Here is a 21755-nt window from a genome sequence, read left to right as displayed (position 1 = left end):
GCTCCGCGCGCCCGCGCCTGCCGCGCTCGGCGACAAAAACGCGCCGTTTCCCTTCCTTCAGCCGGACGATCACCACCCGCCTCCCCCGGAGTCCGCGCCTTCCCGCCGGGGCCTCCGCCAGGACCCTCCCGGGAGTGGTGCGCCCAGGTCCCCGCGCCCTCCGCCGCCCAGCCCCCCGCCCCCCGCCGGCCAGCCACGCGGCGCCCGGGACTCCTCCGGGCTCGGGAGGGGGCGGGGGAGAAGCTGATTTTAATCATTGTCATTTCATCTGATGTAATATTTCCCCGGGCGCTTTCAGCTGGGCATAAATTTTCGGCTCCCAAATAAGTAACACAGGGCACGTTTCTCACATTTCTTGACTCCTCGATTACAAAGAGAAGAGCAGCCGCCGCCGCGGCGCCCGAGGGTAGGGGCGGGACTTGGGAAGAAACTGGGCTGCGAGTCGGCCGGGGCTGCAGAGGAGCCGGGGGCCGGTGCCGCCCCTCCCCCTCCCTGGCCTTCCTCCCCGGGTCTCTGCCCCGGCTGCCCCTCTACCGGGGAGCAGCGCCGCCCGTGACGTCTGCGGACACGCGGTCGGCCACCGCGGGGGAGGGGCGCACGGGGGGTGCCCGGCCGGCCCCCCGCCGCCAGACGCGCCATTTCCTTTACGCGCGCGGCGCGATGGAGACGTCTACCGCCAAGACTCCCCGCGGCGCTGAGGCCTGCGCCCGGGGCGTCCCTCCTGGTCCTCGAGTCGGCTGCCCCTTCCTCCTCCTCTTCTACCTCCTCCTCCCCTTCCTCTTTCTCCTGTTTCCCTTGCGCCCCGCCCGTCCCCCCTCCTCCTCCTGGACCATTTCCCGGCTCCTAGGAAACGGAGCGCGGAGCCTCCGGTGCACTGCGCCCGGCCTGCACTGCGCCCCCGTCCGGCTCCGGGGACGCCCGGGCCAGAGCCAGGCTCGAGCTGGAGGACCGGTGCGCTCCGGCCGGGAACGGCGCGGGGGCCCCTACCCCGAGCTCCAGCCGGACCTGGACGCCCTCTAGCGGCTTCACTCACGGGAGGGGCGCTGGTGAAAAGAGGACAAGGTGGGGGCCTGCCTCCCTTGACCAGGAGACCTCGCGCGTGGAAAGAGGGCCCGCACCGCCGTACAGTAACTTCTCCACGCGGGAATAAGGAGGAACTTTCCTCCTAAGGGAAGGTTTTATTTATTTATTTACTTTAGAGCTCGAACTACAGGAGAAGGGGGAAATTTTCTCATTAAAGTTACATCCCTGCAGTTAGTTCAATTACTTGATATATGCAGAAGATGTTGTTAATTTATAGATTTAAATAGCTTACAAAGATGCCGCAGGCCCCATCAGTTAATTTCCTTAATTTATGGATTCTTAGCAGCTCCTTGAAGAGAAAGGGGCCCTGGAAGTAGGTCAGGGATCTGTGCAGCGGCTCCCGCACGGCCCATGGGCTGCCCACTCAGCTCCCCACGCCCTGGCGCCCCCGGGCTTTTGGCTCCCAGCTCGGGCCTGACAGCACCACTGTCTGCTCTCTACATCTCGCCAAGCCCAGCAGATCTGCTTTGCTCCTTGGTGACTGTCCCAGTCTCTCCAGGGCTACGCAAGGCCAAGGAGCAGCAAAGCTCCCATCTACACCCACCCCACCCGGCACAGCTGAAGGGATGGGCCCAAATAAGAAGTGAAACAAGTATCCAAATACTTTGATCTCCTGTGTCCTCCCTTAAATGCTGGCTGGGATCACAAATGGAGGAAGGAGTGTGTGGATACCCCAAACTTCTTCAGGGAAAGAAACTTCCCCCTTCTCAAGCCTTGGAGTTTTTGGGGGTGGGGGCAGGGAAGAGGGAGGCATGAGGAAGAATGCTCCAGGCTCCCATTTGAGCAGAGACCCACTGAAAACTTGCTTGTCATGGGGCCACCCCTGTGACCCCATCGCCCCTCACCCCTCTCCCCTCACCCGCTAGGTGCCTGCTAGAGCTTCTTTGTTTTGTGTTCAATATGGATGAATATATACATATAAATTAATACTTAGATGGGTATAAACTAAACTGTTTTAGGAAGCCACATGGCGATGTGATTAGTATTGGTATTCATGATTTAACATTTCTTTTCCCACTAGGTGAAGTTTCTAAGATTTGCAAGGTACATGTCAAGGACGGGTGTATAAATGGATTTTTATTTATTCACAACTCCAAGACTAATTGCTTCTCTTTGCCTCAAGGCCATGAGATTGGTTTTAATATGACACTTCAAAAGTATTCATGGAACTACAGAGATACTAAGTGTCATTGTTTAAGAGACAAATCTCACTGTGGTACTGGTGACCCTGCAAAGAGGATGTTCCATTTCATTTTAAATTCCTCGATGTTTTTTTTAAGAGTTTCACTTTATACCAACTATATTAAAAATGCACAATTTAATTGAAACAAGAACTGACCATTTTGAAAGACCTTTATTTCCTTAATATTGCTGGAAACTTTGTTTTCATATTCCTGACTCCTTTTATTAAAGAGCTGAACTTTATACGTGTCATTAAGAAGAGTAAGTTTGGGCCATAATTTATTCTCAAGTGTTTTAAAAGTTCCCGGCTAAATGTCAACCATCTTTTACATTGAGAGACTTGGACGTGGGCTGTGATAGGCATTTAATGATCTGTGGTATATAATGCAGTGGTGAGGTTTTGTTTTTTTTAATTGAAGATGTATAATTAGGACTGAAAGCATACTGAAACATCTTGTGAAATACATCTGGTTTCATTACTATAGTCCAAGAGATGAAATTGGATGTGAGTCTAATCAGAATGGAACTTGCTTTAGCAGTAGATTTGACTAGCACTTGATCCATTATGGTTCACATATTTTAAAAAGTGGGTTCAAACCTGAGCTCGCTTTGAGGCTGCTCTGCATGAGCTCACATGAAGCTGATGTGGGTCAGGCCCTGCATCAAGGTGTTGTGGACAAGACCTCAGTCTCCGGATGTTTCAAAGCGGCTTCCAGTGTGACTTTGTATTTTGTTGTTGCTGTGTGCAGACTATATTTTAAGATCAAGACCTTAGTAAGAAGATGAGGTCCCAAAGTCTGCTGAACTCAACCTTCTCAGGAAGTCTGTGACCAGATAGCAGATATACAGACTGAGACACAGCTGCTGCCCTCCGAGAGGGGAGAGTGTGAGGGTAGGGGGATGGGGAGAGGCTGGGGTGTTAGGGCTGTCTGCTCCGCCACCCCCAGGCTTGCTGGGGTGAAAGCCAGGCCCTCCCAGGTCTGCGCCCACCTCCAGACGCAGAGATGGCCCCTGACCAGGCTAGGACAGAGCCAGCCTGGCCCAGAGATCACAGTCTGACATCCGCTTGGCCTCTGCCTCCATTCCAGGAATCCCCCAGCCTTCCCCGTAGGACCCCAGTGAATCTGGAAACTAAAGGGAGTGGTAAAATGTGGGACTGTTAGCGCCGCGCCCTGCAAACAGGGCCTCCTGACTGTCAGCCAGGTGACCGGCTCCCTGGAGAGCAGCGGTCCAAACCTGACTGAGGGATGGCAGGTGGGGGCCAACTGCCTGTCCTTGAAGTTAATAAAACAAGACCAGCCGGCTCTCACGGAGCTCTGCTCAGTCCCCAGCACTATGCTCAGTGGGATTTCTGGTTTCCGATGGGAGGGAAAGCAGGGCCTGTCTCCAGGGGCTACAGACCACCCCCTCCTTCTTGCCTTCTGCCTGCAGCCCAGGTATGCTGCTCAGAACCAAACCAACCTGCCCTCCCCGGGAGCCAGCATCAGGGTGACAGCAATGAGACAAGACTGAGATCTCCTGACCAGGAATCCTAACATGGTGGTGGCCTGTGGATGACCTCTGGGGGACCAGGGCCCCCTCCCCCAACTTGATCAATATTCTGCATCTCAGCCTTCTTCCCAAGAGAAGTTTCAGCACGTTTACCAGATTTTCAGAGTCTGTGTGAGTTTGGGTGCAAGTAACAAAACCTACCTCACAATGGGCTTCATGATAAGGAAGGTGGATTCTTTTGCATAATGGCAAGTGGGAGGCAGAGTGGTCCTGGAGTCCGTTCAGAGACTCAGCGGAGGATCCAAGGACCCAGGCTCTCTCCACTTTCCCCTGCCACCCTCTGCATGTTCTCCTGTCCTTACGCCAGGTCCTCTCTGGTCTCAAGATATTGTAGCTCAAACCTTGCTAGCTCCCTGGACATGAGTGGAGACCAGGGAAGTGATCCAGTGGCCCTCACAGCCCTCTTTGGCACACCCCTGGCCAACTTGCAAGCCAGTCCCGGGGAAAGCGTGGACCAATCAGGTCTAGCCCTGGCCTGTGAGGAGCTGGGGTTGCTGCCCTGGGCCGTGGGGTGGAAGGTAGAACCTGGGCACAGTCAGGATCTGCCTTGGGGGAAGGAGGAGAGGATGGGCTTCGTGCTGGGGGCCCCAAAGGTGAAGAGCTGTTGACCAGAACCCTGAGCTGGAAGGAAGGTAGAAGCTAAACAGGAAAGAGAGTCCCCAAACCCCAAAGGGCACTTCCAGAGAGGCTGCAACAGAGACGATGCTCCAGATCCTTCTAGGGTCCCAGGAGACCCCTGACCTGGCAGAGTATGGCTGCCCTCAGGCAACCAAGCCAGGCCACTGACCCCAGGCCCTCTGACCTCCTCACCTCTGGCTTCTTCTCAGGGCTCCTTCTCTTGAGCTGCGTCAGTGAAGTCCCAAGGTCCTCCCAGCAGCCCTTCAAGGTATGGAGATGAGGCTGCTCCCTGCAAATCACCTGGCGTTCATCAGGGCAATCAACACGTGCTGCTCTCCCCATGCAACACACAGAAAAGAATTCCAGAAAGGTGAGGCTATTGCAGTTGCTGGGGGCCGGTGAGGCCCTCTCTAGGGTCCTCCAGGTCTCTCAATCAATGTCAGGCTGCCTCGGATCCCTGGGAGGACAGCCTTCAATACCAAGTCCTGTCCCTAAATGACTGTGTGGCTGCCACTCTGGCTCCAGGTGACCATCTTAGTGGCCCTGGGGTCACAGGACTAGGGGCCCTGCAGATGCATTTACATGGGCCTGAGGGAGAGCAGGAGTTGAGACAGTGAGGCAGCCTTTGATCAGTCATCAACCCTGCCCAGGGCTCCTTCCTCTGGCCAAAGGTCCGTACACTGACCCTCTTCCATGTCACAGGCAATTCATTTGCCTTGGGCCTAGGCTTTAGGGAGACAGTCTACGCGTGGCATGATCTTGGAAGTCTGAGTACAACTGGGTGACCTTGGGTTTCATCTCGCAGAGTCCCAGTATCCTCCCGTGTAACGTGAGAATGGTAATGACGAGGAGCTGATGCCCTCGCTGGGAGGATTCACGGTGAGAGCAGATGCAGAGAACTCGGCTCAGGCCAGTGTGAGAGCTCTTGGAAGGGTGATGGTTGCTTCCTTCCAACTGACCTTCCTAGAATCTCTGGTGGGGCTGTAGTTACACCCCCGGATCCTACTCCAGGTGCTGTTGGCCCAACACCCACCTACAGGAGACACACAGAAGCTGGGGAAGATGAGAGAGACGGAGGCCCCTTGACTCCAAGATTTGGGGGTTGAAACCTTGTGATTGTATAATTAAGACAAACATGTAGACGTTAAAGGGGAGAATGTAAAAGTTGCCTAACATTTAAAGATAAAACACAAAACTTCAGAGAAATCTCATGCTTGCTTTGGGCCATGCCTCTGGGGTGGGGCTAGGAAGTGTCCTCAGGCTCCTCTGAGCTCAGGGCGCTTGGGGGTGGATGGAATCACAGGTTGGGACCCAGGGGGCAAAGAGGAGCACCAGAGGCCAACAAGGGTCTGCTGATAAATTCTTCTCATTTTTCAAACTGTGAAACTCTTTACTGTCTTTTTAAAAGTAATTTTAAGTTTCAGTAAACACTGCATGATCATTGTAAAACACACACACACAGTGAAATGTACAAAGGAGAAACAAAAATTGGTTTCTCCTTCCCCGAGAGCATTGAGTCAGTAATTTGGTGTTTGTCCAGCCATTCGTCTTCCTGTTCATGTACACACACACAGACACAATTACACAGACTAGCACAGATATGCACACACGTACACACACTCAAGGACACACAAACACAGACACATACAGCCACAGATACACACACAGTTGCACAGAGACACACACACGGATATGCAGGTACACACACGATCACATGCTAGTGGCAAACCAAAGGGACACGCACACACACGTAATGTTGCACAGGCACAGATACACATGGAGCCTCATAGAACCACAGTCACGTCGTGTGCACACCGTCCAAGCAGGTATGCAAACATGCACACGTGCACATGGTTTTTAAACTATGGCATCAAACTGCTCATACTACTCCGTAGTCTGTCTTACCCCTTCTGTGTATTTCAAACTATAGAAAATAATCTAACAAATATCTATACACGCACCACCCAGGCATGGCAAATATTAACAGCTCAAATATTTGCTTCAGATTCCTATTTAAAAATCAGATGAAACGATACAGACCAGTTAAACCCCCTCCCTTCTTCCCCCACCCTGTAATTGCTACCCAGAAGTTGCCACATTCCTGCGTACCTTTTTATACTTTTTGTGACACATGAATGTATTCATAAACAATGATGACATTTGTGTCTGCTTTAAACTTTCACATAACTGGTATCCAACGGGTGCCTCCTCTTGCATTGTGTTTTGGCCACTTGCTCTTCTCACATCCCTGGGCCTGGTAGGTGCCCTTCCTTGTCACCCCTCTGATCCATGCAGTGGCCTCTGCCTCCTGCCCTGGCCCCCGTCCCTCAGCCAGCTCTCCTGTGTATATAGGCCAAGGGCCCCCAAAGGCCTCTCCCATTGGAATTGGGTCTTTTGATGCGTTTGCTGAAAACAGTGGTTTCTGGCCACTGTGGTGTCAGAGGTAAGGAACGGCCCCACCTCCAGCTCCCACCTCCCAGCAGGCTGCTTTTGGAAGAGGTGTTTGGATGTGGTGTTTGCTGTTTGGATCCTCCTCCCTCCCCCTCCTCCCTTTCCCCATCCTCCTCCTCCCCCTCTCCTCTCCCCCCCCCTTCTCCCCCTCCCTCCACCTCTCTCTCTCCCTCTCTTCCTCCATCTCCTTCCACCTCTAGGCGATGCAAGCCTCTGGCTGAAAAGCTGGAAGGTCACCCAAGGAAGTGCAAAAAGAAAAGGCATCTTGATATATCTCAAAATATTATCTCCAGACTAATTTTGACAGTTCTGTTTCTGCATTCAGGTCTCTTACCCTTTTAGAATTAACTTTTGTTTGTGGTTTGAGGTCAGGATCTAAAAAAGAATTTGTTTTTCAAAATGTCTAGCCAGTCTTTCGGGTGAATCAACTAGTAAAAATTTTATATTAGGCTTTTGACTGGGACTGGGGAGAATCGAGGTCTTATTTTTGCTTTCTAATAGAGGAATGTGGGATTACAGGTAAATTGTAAAAAATTAAAACATTTGTTATTTTCGTAATTAGAATTAGTTACAAATTAGCCCCCCTCCCCTCCACACACACCCTGGCAATCTCATATTCCTCTTCCTAGAGAACCTCAGTTTGGTATGTGATAGATTAAATTATTGATACCAAGTTTTCCCTGCCCTGTAGTGGCTTTAGACATCTATACCCTTGCCATGGCACCATGCTCGGCAGAACGTACTCCTCCACTCCCCATTCCTGGGCTTCACCAAAGGGAAGTTAGCAGATGCAGCACAAGGAGCAGGGGCTTGAAGTATACTCCTGCAGCTGAGCTTGCCTCTCGAGCTTCTGCCATTGCAGTAGGAAGAAAATGCCCCAGGCAACTGCTGACCCTCCAGGTTGAGCCCCAGAATGAGACACATGGGGTGGGGCTGCACCAGCAACCATGACACGTGAGAAATAAATGCTTATTGTTGTATGCCACTGATATTATGTGTTTCTTTGTCACACAGCAAAAGCTGACTGATACAAACTGTATCCTTTTGTGTGTGTGTGTGTGTGTGTGTGTACAATCCCAATCCAATTTGAGTGGGAATGTATATACTATACATATATATGATACATTTTATTCTATGATTTATAATTATATATTTATTATAGATTATATATAACATAGATAGTATATAAAATTATATATGTGTGTATATTATATATGCTTATACACCTTGGCCCACCCCTAACATTTGCAGGGACCAGAACAAGAGCATAAATGGAGATCCACCTTTTTTATTAATTTTATTAATTTTTTATTAGAGAATAGTTGATTAAAAATGTTGTGTTAGTTTCTGCTGTACAGCAAAGTGAATCAGTTATACATATACACATATCCATTCTTTCTTAGATCTTTTTCCCATATAAGTCATTACAGAGTTTTGAGTAGAGTTCCCTGTGCTATACGGTAGGTTCTTATTAGTTATCTATTTTATATATAGTAGTGTGTATATATCAATCCCAATCTCTCAGTTTATCGCCCCCCTCTTACCCCCGGTAATCATAAATTTGTTTTCTACATCTGTGATTCTGTTTCTGTTTTGTAAATAAGTTCATTTGTACCATTTTTTTAGAGTCCACATACAAGCGATAACATATGATATTTGTCTTTCTCTGTCTGACTTACGTCAGTTAGTATGATAATCTCTAGGTCCATCCATGTTGCTGCAAACGGCCTTATTTCATTCTTTTTTTTATGGCTGAGTAATATTCCATTGTATGTATGTACCACATCTTCTTTACCCATTCATCCATCTATGGACATTTAGGTTGCTTCCATGTCCTGGCTATTGTAAACAGCACTGCAATGAACATTGGGATGCATGTATCTTTTCGGATTATGGTTTTCTCCAGATATATGCCCAGGAGTGGGATGCTTCTGGCCTTTAATCCCTTAAAGCCACCACAGAGCTCTTTCTCGGGTCACCAAGGACCTACATCACCTCCATTTCTCAGCCCTCACGTCTCTCCACCTCTCAGCAGCCTTTCGCTCAGCCAGCCACTCCTCCCCTTCCTCAGCTTGATGGTGATCCGTGCCGCCCAAGAGCTCCCAGCTCTCTTCGTCTGTGAACTCCCTCCCTGCCCCCTCTGAGGTTAGGGGAGGCCCCCAAAACAAGCCCGAGGAGCTGTGTGCCACACCACACGCCTTCCCTGCCTGGGCAGTTGTGGAAGCTGGTTTTGAGATGGAGCCTCTATCAACCCAGTTCCCAAGTGACCATGATGAGCAGAGACCCTGCTAACCCACGTTGGCCCCATAGAGTGAGGGAGAAATAAACGTTAGTCTTTTGCAGCCTTTGAGATCTTAGGGATATTCGTTTATGCAGCATAACTGCCCCTGGACTGGCTGCTGCACTTGACATCTGCAGAGCAAACCACGCACGTGTTTCTTTCCCCTCTTACTCAGCCCACTGCTTTTCAGTTTTGTTTGCTGGCTCAGCCTCCCTATCTGGCCATTCCCAGGCCTCCTCCTCCTCTCCTCTCACAGGTTATCCCTCCGTGATCTCCTCACAGCAGTTCTGCATGACAATGACTCACAGATTTACACCTCCTCCCACCTGCAGGTCCCGCTGCCTGCCCACTTGATGCCTCCCGGGGGATGTCTCAGAGGTTCCTCAGACTCAACATATCCTGACTCAGACTCATGATCTTGCCCCCCCACTTCAAACCTGGCCTCCCCCTGGTTTCCCCATCTTCCCTGCCACTCACTTGTGCAAGCCAGAACCTGGGAGTCATCCAGGAACCTCCTTCTCCTTGATCCTCTTCTCCATTTCCCATCCCCGTCCATCACCAGGGACTATCTAATTATCCATCCACGTTTCTCTATCACCACCTGCACCACCCTGGTCCAGCCGCCTTCTCGTCTCATCTGGATGCTTGAAGGACTATCTTTCTGTCCTCATTGCTGTCAGTCTTGCCCTCACAATTTATTTTCCTCATGCCAGCCAGAAGGATCTTTTCAAAAGATCATGTAACCGCTTGCTTAAACCTTGCCAAGTCTTCCCTTGCTCTAAGAGAAGATAACACCACCCTCAGTGGTGCATGTGGACTGGCCCACCTCAGGGTCCCACTTCCCTGCTCCCCCTCAGGGAGGGCTCCTCCCTGGAAGCAGGCTCTGAGGTGGAGATGATCAAAGGAGGTTTCTTACAGAGTGCTTTTGCATCAACATTTGTGAAAGGGAGGGCAAGGAAGGAGTGGGCAGAGGGAGAAGCTGAGCTCTTATCAGTCTCTACAGAGGTCTCAGCTGACCCCACAAGGAGCTCAGAGTTGTCCCCCACATGGGGCAAGTGTGCTGTACTTCTGTGCCGCCATATTGGCGGCTGGATGTGTCTTTGGATGTGGGGTGCAACCTTGGGCAAGGCGTCTCTTTTCACCCGAGGCATTCTCTGAAGGGAGCTGATGGCTAAAGGCTTTCTGCAGGCAACACTCCCAGAAGTTGGGGGAATAAGTTCTTTCCTACTGAAGGGGGATTTGGTGGTGCAAGAAATGTCCGACACAGTCCATCCCTTGCATGACCAGGCTCTACTTTTTCATAAACATGCAGGGAGCAGCTCCTCCAGGATTCTGGTGTGCCTCTGCCTGGGGGAATTTAGAAGAGAGGGTTAGTGAGGTTAACTACAGCCTCCACTGCTGCAGTTGGTCTTGAGGCTACAATCGATACTCATCTTCCCTTGCCTTCGTTATCAGTTCTGGATTCCCTCCACGACTGTTCTGGTCTCAGTGGCTTACCTGGTGGAGTAACCAGACCCTCATCCCTGAGGGGTCTGAGACCCTGGCAAACGTGGCCTTCTCAGGCCAGAGTTGCTGCCCTTGCCCATTTACTGTCAAAACTGGGCTGGGAAATACCAACAAGCAAGTGGATTAGCCAGGCACCAAATCTATCTCTCCCTGCTCCCTACTGTATAAGAAAAATGCTACCTCTTTCTTATGATCAGGGTCCATTACCCCTGCCAAGATGGTGAATCTTCTTTCTTGCTGGTCCCTTGGCACGAGGAGCCTCAAGTGTCCTCAAGTGTCCAAGGAGCATCTATAGCCATAATTCACAGAACTCTTACTGTGGTCCTTGACAGAAGCATTCTTTATTAGAACCAGGCTCTCTAAACCCTTAGAGCCCAAGATTGTGGGAAGCACAAATTTCCCAAGTGGGTGGCTAGGAGTGATGGCAAGCAGGACACTCTTACTTCCACTCCTTGGTTCCCAGACCCATCTGACCTGCTACACAGTGTATTCATTTCCAATCGCTGTTGTAATAAATTACCCCAAACTTGGTGAGTTAGAACAAAATTAATTTATTATCTTACAGTTCAGGATGTCAGAGTCTGAAACGTATCTCATTGGGCTAAAAATCAAGCTGCATTCTTTCTGGAGATTCTAGGGGAAAAGCCATCTCCTTGCTTTTTCCAGCCCCTAGAGCCTGGCTCATTCCTAGTCTCATGGTTCTTTCCATTATCAAAGCCAGCTGTGCCTGGTTGAATCTTCCTCACACTGCATCGCTCTGATGCTCTCTTGCTTCCCTCTTTCACTTAGAAGGACATTGTCCCCACCCAGATAATTCAGGATAATCTCCCCATCTCAAGATCCTTAATTTAATCACACCTGCAAAGTCCCTTTTGCCAAGTAAAGGGAACATATTCACAGGTTCTGGGAATTAAGACATGGACGTCTCTGGGGGAACGGGTTGTTATTCTGCCGACCACACACAAGTAGACCCATGTCGACCTATTGTTGATTTAAAGTGTATGCTTTGCTCTGGAAAATGGCACCCCATCTTTGCAAAATATTAACTCCGAGCTGGTGCTTTAGCTGTGCTTGTAACAGGCCCTTCCATTGCTTTATCAGATTGGCAGATTCAGGGTGATATAGGAAGTGTTATGACCAGTGCAAATTACAGTCATTTGCTTCCCCTCATACCTCCATTGCTGACACAATGTTTTGTGGGACCCTGTGTGGGTGCGTCAAATACTCTGTAAGCCCTTGTATAGTTGTCTGGCTTAGGCCCTGTGGGCAGGAAAAGCAAATCTGTACCCAGAATATATGTTTACTCCTAAGAAAATGAACCACTGCTCCTTTCAGGATGAAAGGGTTGCATTGTGGTCAACTTGGATCTGTAGGTTGGTGTCCTCAAGGAATGGCACTGTGTGTAGGACTTAGCCTTGCTGGGTGAGATCCCATGCTGTTAGACTTCTTCATAGCCTCCACCCTGCCACTTGTGCCGGCAGTGAAGAGGTCAATGACAGGAGCTGGTTGATGTCACTTGGCCAAGTCATTCTGTTGACTTGGTTGTTTAGTGCCTCTTCTATGATGGATGCTCTCCAGTGAGAAAGAAAGCTTCACACTTTGTGCCATGTCCCATCCACATGATTGCCCCAGATAGCCTAGCTTCTAATCAATCTCCTTCTAGTCTCCCAACTAGAAACCCTATTAGGTTTCTATTGGGCTTCTCTTTCCATCAAAGAGGATCGCAGGTGCTCTGCTCAAAGGTCTGCAGCTCTACCCACTGGAAGAATTTCAGTCTACCATGCTCTCTCAAGGTCAATCCTGAGTGGGGCTGCAGTGTAGGCATGACTTATTTTCTTAACTTGCTTCCACATACCAAGCCAACACCTCTGTGAACAAAGCTGGTCTTTCATCAGCTGGTCATACCCCTCACCATGTGGCCGTAGGTGTGAATCAATGGAGAGGCCTCGGTGCAACAGCAGTGGATAACAAGGTAGTCTAGGCTACCTGCTCGCACACCTTGCTTATGGCTTCTCAGCCTGCTCATACTTGGTCTTAGATGTTCCACTTTTGTCTTACGATGGAGGCTGCTGGGTCCGCTTGACCTTCTGACTTGGTGGGTCTGACAGAACTCAGCTCATGATGGGCAGCGCTACAGTCTGAATGTTTATGTCCCACCAAATTCATATGTTGAAACCTTGACCCCCAAACATGATGTCATTAGGAGGTGGGACCTCTGGGAGATTCTTAAGTCATAAGGGTGGGGCCCTCATGAATGAGATTAGTGCCTTATAAAAGAGGCTCCAGAAAGATCCCTGGCCCCTTCCACCACATAAGGACATGGTGAGAAAATGCTGGTTATGAACTAGAAAGAGTGTCTTCACCCAGGCATGCTGGTGCCATGATCTTGGACTTCCCAGCTTCTAGCACTGTAAGAAATAAATATTTGCTGTTTATAAACTATCCAGTTTATGGTATTTTATTATAGCAACCCGGACAGACTAAGACAGGCAGTTATGGCTGCATTTTCACTTGGTGTCCCATGGTCGGTCTATACCAGGGCCCATAGCATGCTAGGAACAGCTTTTCAAAGGATTTATAATTTTCCATATGGCATTGCCTTGTGACAGAACCTTAAGAGTCTGCATTGTAATCCTTCCCTTGGGGCTTGCCAAAAACTCTACATGGTATCTTTTCCCAGTGCTGATACCTCCAATACCATAGGATCCTCTGGGTCGTACAGCCTGAGTTGGCACCTCTTGCATCATAGCCTGGACCTGCTGCAAAGTCCTTTCCATCTCTGAACTGAATCAAAGCCAGCAGCTTTTCATGTCTCCTGGTATGTGGTCTGGAGTAGTCCAGACCACATGTATGTGGACGGTGCCTTCAGAACCCAAGGAGGCCTACCAAGAATTATACTTCCTTCTTTGAGGTGGAAGGTGCAAGATGCCATTATTTGTCCTATGCTTTGGTTGCCCTGGCATGCTCCAGACCATTGCAGCTCCTAAAAGTTTTATTGTTATGACAGGCTCCTCAAACCTCACTGGGTTCACCCTCCTAATCTTTGGAGTGCATGGGTCTTACTCAGGCCCACAATGTACTAGCCACTTCTTGTTCATTCATTCTGATGAGCACGAGGGTTATTGATATGGCAGACCAATATATTTTGCAGGATGTGGGGCCAATCCAGATCTTTGGGGCCTATAGTTGGACAGAGGCCTGGAGAGTTAATGTATTTCTGGGGCAAGACTGTGAATGTACACTGTTATCCATTCCAACTGTCTCGTTTTTGCAGGAGCAAACTGGTCAGTTGAACAGAGCTATAATGAGGACCACTACCCTTAGATCCTTTAGCTTTTAAAAGGTAGCACCATGGGAATTCCCTGGCGGTCCAGTGGTTAGGACTCTGCGCTTTCATTGCCGAGGGCCTGGGTTCAATCCCTAGTCGGGGAACTCTTGTAAGCCCCACAGTGCGGCCAAAAAAAAGGTAGCTCCAATATCTTCCGCCACCCTCCTCCCCCTCCCCCAATCGGGATGCGATATTGTTTTTGTTTTTTGCTTTTTTTTTTAACATCATTATTGGAGCATAGTTGCTTTACAATGGTGTGTTAGTTTCTGCTCTATAACAAAGCGAATCAGCTATACATATACATATATCCCCATATCTCCTCCCTCTTGCATGCAATATTGTTTTTTATATACTGTCTTGGAAGCAGACAGAGGGCAGTTTCAGAGGCTTCCTCTTTGCCTGCCCCACTACAAAAGCTCTCACCCCACAGGCCAAGGAGTCAAAGTGGGGCTTGTGACAATTACTAAGTCTCTAATTACACTGTGGGGAGTGGGGAAATGACCACTGGGTGAATCTGGATCCAGTGGATCCACTGTAAGCCAGGCTTGGGCCAGCATTCCATCTGTTACCTGGCCTGTATGTCCCCACTCTAATGGAGGGCCGCCATGACACATCAGAGCTCAGCATATCTATATCAAGGTGGACCCAGGCCAATGTCTTAGACTTACTTGGGTAGCCTCTTCCCCCACGGTATCTTTGGAGAAGGACTGGGGGGATGATTACTAGATATTCTTGCTTTATGTTACAGGCTCATCCTGGAGGCTTGATTTCTCCTTCAGTCATTGGGTTCCTGGTCTAAAAACTGACTTACCTCCAGAAACTGGGCAAGGAATCATGACATTTTTTTTGGTTGGGAGGATTGCCCTTAGGCTCCTGATTATCCATTCTTGATTTCTTTGATTGTACAGATTGAGTGTAACATTTGTTGGCTGCCCATCTATTTTGCCTCCAGGGAACCCCTTGTTCTCGAGGACCTGCTGTAGGCCAGGTCACCTGGGGCCACTCTGACCGGACCACCCGTTATAACGAGTGCATCCACCTCTCTTCAGATGGGTAAATGTCACCACTAGACCTCTATTTCTTTTGGGTTCTCTTGCCCTCATTGCCGTCAGTAACCCTTGTGCTACAAGAGCTGATCCTACCAGCAGCCCAGCGCCCAGAGGGGAGCCTCACCCATCATCTCAGTGATGCTGGAGCTCCTCTCATGCACACATTCCCTGCTGCTTGGGTAAGTGGTGTGTCCGCCCCTTACCCAACATAGTCCTCCACCAGTTTTCCCTGCCTTGGGGCTTTAGCACGTTCACTCTAGCTCGCCCACTTTGCAGAGCCCTTTAAGTCCCCTTTCCACCATGACTTTTTCCATGCTTCTAGCAGAATTTTTAAACCATCTCTTGTGGTCCTTGCTAGGGAATCTTGCATCCCAGGAAAGTGCTCTCACATTGATAAGCTCTCCAATCATTCCAACCTCACGTGTCTCTCCCTGCTCCCCCATGGACTTTGGATGATGCACCTTCAAAATCCAGTCCCACCTGTGCTCTCCTGGCTCCTGCCAGGACCCAAGGGCTATAGTTCCTTTCCTTCCTTATCAAGTCCAGCAGTGCCTTGGCCCAGTCATGGTGTGACGACCCCTAATTAATAGGTCTAGTGGTCGGAAAGGGAGGTGGGGGCAGATCCTGGAGGGGTTGTATAATGTCTTGCAGAGCAGAGATCTCTGCATTTCTTCAAGTAATAGTGGAGCATTAGTTCTTAATAGGGAAGAATGGGTCACTTCTGCAGGCTCAGAGCGTTCAAGACAATCTAGGGATTTCAGATTCGGGGTGCATCAACTCAGATGTCCCATCTGAAACGTCAGGGTGCCATCCTCTCCCCATCAGAGTATGATCTTGACACAGAGCTACTTAGGTTGAGTTTAATCTTCTTTGCTGTAGCCTTGATCATTTCAAGGCTTTTTTTTTTTTGGTAGCGCCATGCGGCTTGTGGGATCCTAGTTCCCCGACCAGGGATCAACCGGGGATTGAACCCGGGCCCTTGGCAGTGAAAGCGCGGAGTCCTAACCACTGGATCGCCTGGGAATTCCCCAAGTTTAATCTTCTTTGGAACTTGGCTGCTCTGAGGTTCTCCACCTTGTCTGCCTTCCTGCTACAGGACTCAGGGACCTCCTTTCAGCACAACATTGTAAATCAACTATACTTCAATTATTTCACACTTAACTCTTTTTTTTTTTTTTCTAAAGATGTTGGGGGTAGGAGTTTATGAATTAATTAATTTATTTATTTTTGGCTGTGTTGGGTCTTCGTTTCTGTGCGAGGGCTTTCTCTAGCTGTGGCAAGCGGGAGCCACTCTTCATCGCGGTGCGCGGGCCTCTCACTATCGCGGCCTCTCTTGTTGCAGAGCACAGGCTCCAGACGCGCAGGCTCATTAGTTGTGGCTCACGGGCCCAGCCGCTCCACGGCATGTGGGATCCTCCCGGACCGGGGCACGAACCCGCGTCCCCTGCATTAGCAGGCAGATTCTCAACCACTGCGCCACCAGGGCAGCCCCCACGCTTAACTCTTAATTGCTCTCAGCCTTTGGCTTTTTCAAAGTGTTAGTCAAGTTTGGCAACAGCCCCCTAATTCCACCGAATTTGCTTTCCCCTGATATTTCTCAGGTGTCTGAATAGTTGCCCTCAGCTGTTGCATTTCCTTCCACAGGTAAACGATCTCAATTCATCAAAGGTGAAAGTGATAACAGTTGCACTGTCACCTTGTTGTAAGAGGAGCTACCCCCCTACCACTGTCACCAGGCAGGCGAGGTGGGCGAGTCTGCTCCCGAATCCCACCCCAACATGTGCTTCCTCAGCCTTCTCAGCCCTCGCTGCTGTAGGCGGGGTTCTCCACGAAGCAGAACTCGTTAGCATGCAAGAGGTTTATAAGGGACAGCTCCTGGGATCAGCACTTGTGGAATGGAGGGGAAGAAAGCAGGATTAGATGGAGGGAGAAGTTGGGCTCTCACGCTGTGTCAGTTTCCTCTTGCTGTTACGAGAAATTGCCACAAATATTGTGCCTTAAAGCAACACAAATGTATTAGCTTGCAGTTCCAGAGTTCAGAAGTTGAAAATGGGTCAACAGGGCTGTATTCCTTCCGTAGGCTTTAGGAAGTACGTGTATCCTTGCCTTTCCCAGTTTCTGGAGGCTTCCTGCATTCCTTGGTTCGTGGTTTCTTCCTTCCATCACTCTGACCGCTGATTCCATCGTTTCCTCTCCTCCCTGACTCTGACCCTCTGCCTCACTTTATAAGGACACTTGTGACGACATTGTGCCCACCTGGATGAGCCAGGATCTTCTCCCCATCTCATGATCCTTAATCGTAGTGGAAAAAATCCCTTTTGCCCTGTAAGCTAACATATTCACAAGTTTTGGGGATTACCACGTGGACATCTCTGGGGGCTGTTATTCTGTCCAGGCATGTGGAGCTTTGAGTCTGGATGACCCTTCATAATTGTTGGGTGAGGACGCTGGGCCTTTCTATTTCCATGTTGCTTAGATATTGGGTGCGCTGTGACCTCAGGCAAGCAGCTGTCTTTAGCCTAGACAATCCCTTAAGAGGGCTGCCTGCCAGCAGCACTGCTGACATTGGAGGGTCTTTACTCCTGAAGGGGATCTGGGGGGTTCATCATGGCATCCACCACAGCCCCTCTGCTCCAGCCCCAGCAACCGTCTTCCCTCCCTCACCTGGCCACACAGTCTTTCACCCCAGGACATTTGCACGTGCTCTTTCCTTGCTATGCCACCTGTCTTGATCTTGGCTCCATCACCACTTCCTCCAGGAAGCCTTCCCTGACTTCTCTGTCTAGGTCATCTCCACCGTAGCCCTCCGAAGCTCATGATGCTACACCTGCAGCATTACTCCTTCGTTAGCATCAGACTCCCCAGGTAGAGCAAGCTCTGCAAGGCAAGGATGGGGTTTGCTTTTGCTCACTATTGTGTCCCCTTCACTGAGCGCAGTGGGCCTCATGTAACAAGTGCTCAGAAGGTATCTATTGAATAGGTGAATGAGAGGACCTACTGCTTTCTTCGTTAGGTGGATCCATCATATTTGGCAACACGAGTGGATCGCATTTGGTCCTTCTACTTCCCTACTGATGAATTTTCAGGCTGTTTCCAGTCCTTTGGTAGTTCCCATCATGCTGCAATGAACATTTTTCACGCATATTCTCATCTCCCTGCCTGGAGTTCCTGCAGGACAGATTTCTAGAGATGGAACTGCTGGGCCCATCAGAGTGTCCCTGAGGCTGGGACTGGGAGTCAAGGGGCCTGTCCCTCCCTGGGCAGCAGTCCCTCCCCTGGTGAGTCCCCTGCTTGAGTTTCTGCCATGGGCACAGAAAGAGCAGGGGAAGTGGGTTCACAATGGGACAGAGAAGCATGAAACAGCCCACCGAGGGAGTGGAGGTAAGCCCGACAGAGAGAGCCTTGGTGGCACTCAGGGTCCCAGGCCCTGGGCTCCTGCAGTCCTGCTGTTAAGTCCCCATCTTACTGGACCCCTCATCAGTCCTCCTTCACCTGATATTGGTGCCAACAGAGTTCTTATACTTGCTGCCAAAAGGCCCCAGCTGTTATAAGATCCAACTCTTGTCACTGTTGTCTAAATATGTGGCTTTACGTCTTACATTCCTTCCTTGGGAAATGAGGAGTGTGTGTGTGTGTGTGTGTGTGTGTGTGTGTGTGAGAGAGAGAGAGACACACACACACACGGAGGGATCTGTGATAAACTTTTGTATATATTCCAGAGGTCTCTGAAAAGGTGATGCATTCTCTGGGGGGTGCAAAGTTATATTTATACTAACTATGGGCATGTCAGCGTGAGCCCCTTGTTGGCCCTGGCAGGGGGCCGGGCTGGGTCTCTGGGCCTGGCTGTGGGTCAGGGGTGGAAGGAGGGTGACATGGCCAAGCACACTCTCAGACCTGGTGCCAGATCCTGTGTGCAGGGCCTGCGGTGTCAGCGGCTACGGCGGGGTAGGGGCCTGGGGTGAGGGGCTGAGGGGGAGCTACATCAGAGTCTGAGCAGCTTCTGGGGTTTGTGGCAGGGGCTGGCAGCAGGCTGGTCCGGGAGATTCTTTTATGCCCCGTGGGCCGCCCCCCGCAGTGTTCCTGCAGGGGCAGCGGAAGCTCGAGTGACCCGTCTGAGTGGCTGAGGATCTATGTGGGGATCCCCACTCCCACTGTCATCCCACACGCTGGGCCCTGGTTCCGGGCGGGAGCACACGGGTGCCATCACCACGTGTACCTAGCATGGCGCCTGGCACATGTGACCATTCAGGAAACGTGGAGTGGATGGGCGCCGACGGCCTTTGCCTTATCATGGATCTTTTTTTTGACACAGAAAACCTGTCGCATCTCCCTGTCTCAAAGCCTGGCTCCCCGTTGTTTCCAGCACAAAATCCAATCTCCTTCTCGCGGCCAAGAGGTTCTGCCCTCCGCACCCCGCACACGTGCTGAAGGCGTGCACCCTGCCCGGACTCAAGCGCTCTCTGCCGCGGGGGTGGCCCCAATTCCTGTCCTTTGGGGCAGCCCTGCGGGGTCACATGCCCTCTCAGCCCTCGGGCTCCAGAGGCCTGTGACTGCGCCCTGCAACCCTGCCGGGGCCGGGCCCTCAGCTCCACCCTGGCTCCTCCCACCTTAGTTCACTCCGCACAGACCCCCATCAGGCCGCCAACCCCGGCTGCAACCCCACGCAAAGCCCAAGCCCTGAAAAATGATGGCGAATTTGTCCCTGTGCCATTAATTCTCCTGTGACTGAGGCCTCCCCCCAGGGTGGGTGCGGGGCTGGGGGGCGGATGGCACCTGCTCAGCCTGCCAGGACTTTGCCAGTGGGTGGTGTGGATGGAGATTCCCAAGTGAAATGCCGCGTGGAGATGAATGACCCCTGAGTTGTGGGCTCTGGGCGCGCAAGGCCTGGGTGGAGCTGGTGGGGGAGCTCCGTGGCCTGGACAACCCCCTTCCCCCCCCCCCCGCCCCGCGCCCGCCCCTTCAAGGAGGAGGGCTGCGGGCTCTTCACCTTCACCCAGGTTCCCAGGATCTCCCAGAAATGCTGCCTCGGCTTCATGCCTGAAACCTCAAACACAAATAATTTCCAATTTGCCTGGGAGTTCAATCGCACAACCCAATGTTAAATAATAGATTAGATGCCTCGGGGAGAGAAACAGGATTTAAACAGAAGAAGTAAATAAAAGGAAAAGTAAAATTCAGCACATCGGCTTGGAGGGTGAGAACGCGCGCTTTCCCTGCTGACCTGCATTCGCTGCCCCGGCCCTTCCTGCCAGGCTGGGTCCTCTTCCCCGCGTCTGCCGGGGCTGCCCTTGGCGCGCCTGTGTCTCCCCTCGAGCTGGTGCTGGCTCTACCCCTCAACAGCCTCTCCCACCATCTCCCCAAATAGAGGCCCGGCTCATAGCCCAGGCAACTGCCACGTAGCCCGCGGTCACGCGATGGGGCTGGGTGCAGACACCCGTGTGGAATGGTGGCATCTTTAGACCCAAGAGGAGGCTGAAGAAGGTATGTCTATGGGACAGGACTTGTTTCCAAGCTCTGGAACTGAGGTCGCCTCTGTCCGGCAACCTTTCCTTCTGCCCACCCTGCCCTACATACACCTCCTGCCACAGTCTGTCCCTGTCACACAGAAACCACACCATCCCCAGGGTTACAGATCTCCAACTCCCACCTTCCCTCTGCCATCAGCCCTTCTTGTCCTCATGTCCCACCTTGTCCACCCCAGATCCCTCGGGCCACCGTTTCTCTCTCCCCTCCCCTCTTTCCACCCCACGTGCCTAGGAGGAGCCCAGCTCTAACCTTTTCTGTGCTGCTAGAGAAGCGAGACACCACACTGGGGGACACCAGGGCCAAAATGCCAGGGTTTGAATCCTGGAACATCCTTTTAATAACGGTGTGAGCTTGAGCAAATTACTTAACCTCTCTGTGTGTCACTCTCTTCTGTAAAAATTGGGAGAATAAGGACTGTATCTACCTTACAGGGTTGTAGAGAGGATTACATAAGCTAGTATATACGAAATGCTTAGAGTAATGTCCGGTAAAGCAGTAAAACCAGAATTCTTAATATTGCTCAGGGGCCTGGGAGGGAGAGAAGCAGCTTGGGTTAAGGTGAAGGCACTGGACAGAGAGCGAAGTACATGGATTGAGGATACGCTTAGGGGACAGAGAGAACGACATGTGTGAAAAGGAGGAGTCCAGGGCCGATCGGGAGAGTTGGGAGGCTTGGTGGGGACGTGAGACGTGAGGTGCCCTGAGATATGCCGACAGAGGTGTGGAGTGGGGTCTGAGGTCAGGGCTGGAGGTGCAGGTTTGGGCACCAGCTGTACAATGGAGTGCGGCTGGCTGAGCTGGCCCAGGGAGTGTGTCGACCAAGGGGTGTCTGTCGAATTCAGAACCTGGGGTAGTTGGAGACTCTGAAGCGAGCCATTTCTGGGTGGGGGGGGGTGCACTGGAAGGCAGACCACGGTGGGTTCAAGAGCAAAAGGCTAGTGGAGGCGTGAGGCAGCAGGATATGTTTTGCTGGGAAGGAGAGGACAGAAATGGGGCAAGGGCTGGAGGGGAAGTGAACTTCTGAAGAGGGGCTGAAGCCTAATGAGCCGGCAGAGAGAGGGCCGTGTCTTTGCGGAGGAGACAAAGGGCTGGGATCCAAGAGGCGGTGGAGGGCTGACCCTGGTAGGGCAGGGGGGAGTGAGAAGCGGGGTCAGTGCACACACAGCATCAATTTGACGTG

The sequence above is a fragment of the Monodon monoceros genome, unplaced genomic scaffold, assembly GCF_005190385.1.
Source record: "Monodon monoceros isolate NGI ecotype Baffin Bay Population unplaced genomic scaffold, NGI_Narwhal_1 Super_Scaffold_10, whole genome shotgun sequence".
Lineage (NCBI taxonomy): Eukaryota > Metazoa > Chordata > Mammalia > Artiodactyla > Monodontidae > Monodon > Monodon monoceros.
Note: the sequence above shows the minus strand (reverse complement) of the source record.